A 1351-nucleotide genomic window follows, 5' to 3' on the forward strand; every position below is an offset into this window, starting at 1 on the left:
CACACCCCCACACCGGGCCGCCGCGCCGCTCGGCTACCGCCCGGCAGAGCCCACCACCGCCCCTCAAATATTCATTATCTTAATTCGGTAACACTGCCAAGCCGCATGGTCGAGCCTTAACCCTTGGCTCCCGTCTTCATTACAGGCCCTGCTGGACGCACTGCCGCGCCACGCCGCGCCGCCGCTCTTTCGTGCTCCCTCTGCTCCCACGGCACGGCGCCCTGCTGCACCTGTCCAAGCCGCGGGGGCGGGGCGGCACGTCAGAGAGCGGACTCACCCCAACCCATAGCGCACCGGCCACCACCACCGCAGCAGCAGCGCAGCGTAGCGCACCAAAAGGAAAAGAAGCAGGAGGGCCTTTTGTTGCTGGCCCGCGGACTGTGACGGCGTCGTGCGGGGGAGGGCTGCAGTGTGGTGTGTGCGGCTGGCTGGGCGGGGCGGGGATCGCGTTTCCACCTGCTGCCTCACGTGACGGCCTGTACCGTACTATACACCCACCGTGACCGCAAGCCCGGCAGCACCACGTCAATCACGAGCAGGACATCAAACTGAACAAGCGGGGGCCATGGCCGTACGTCTTGCCTTTTCCCTCCCTACGCGGCGCTAGGCTAGGCTGCAGCCGTCCATACCCACACGCCGTGAATCTAACTACCCTCCCAATGAGAACGGGTTGGTCACTTTTAGACTCATTTTGATGTCTTTGACCTCCCAAACATCCCGCCTCAAGCCAAAATAGTGACCAAAATGCACCAAATGGTGATTAAATTACGTCATTTTGATGCACCTGTGACTATCCTGTTCTCCTTGCTTGGGCCCTGCTCGCTTGCCACACTGTCTCCAGACACATGCATGCCTCCTGTTTCAGTTCCGAGCGTTACAGTTAAACTCAAAACTAGAGCCTTTCCTTTATTTGACGAGAAGCGCCCATGGCGAAACAAATAATGATGGACGCGTTTTGCTTTTACTTGAGGCGACTTGTTCAATAATTAAATAAATTGACTCCGTCTAGATGCAATAATAATTCGATGACTCGTCGAGTGCCTGCGAGCGCCGAGGTATATGATTGTTGATGACCGAATGGGATCTCCAAATAATTGGCAGCGGCGATAACGGAAACAGGTGCGGCTACTGACTGCCAGAAGAAAAAACGAAAATGTTATTATAACTGCAATTTAACTTCCTGCGGCCGAGGGGTTAGGGGATAGGTGGAGGTATGGAGCCCCCGCTCTCTGTCTCCATCCCCGGCCCCACGGCCCACATATAACGGGGACCCCGGAATAAAAATTCTCCGCGCATAGGGCCATGCACACAAGGTGGCTGCTGGGAGGGACGCGGGGACGCCCTGGGACGT

This window comes from Frankliniella occidentalis, unplaced genomic scaffold (genome assembly GCF_000697945.3).
Source record: "Frankliniella occidentalis isolate FOCC.00 unplaced genomic scaffold, Focc_3.1 Scaffold28, whole genome shotgun sequence".
Classification (NCBI taxonomy): domain Eukaryota; kingdom Metazoa; phylum Arthropoda; class Insecta; order Thysanoptera; family Thripidae; genus Frankliniella; species Frankliniella occidentalis.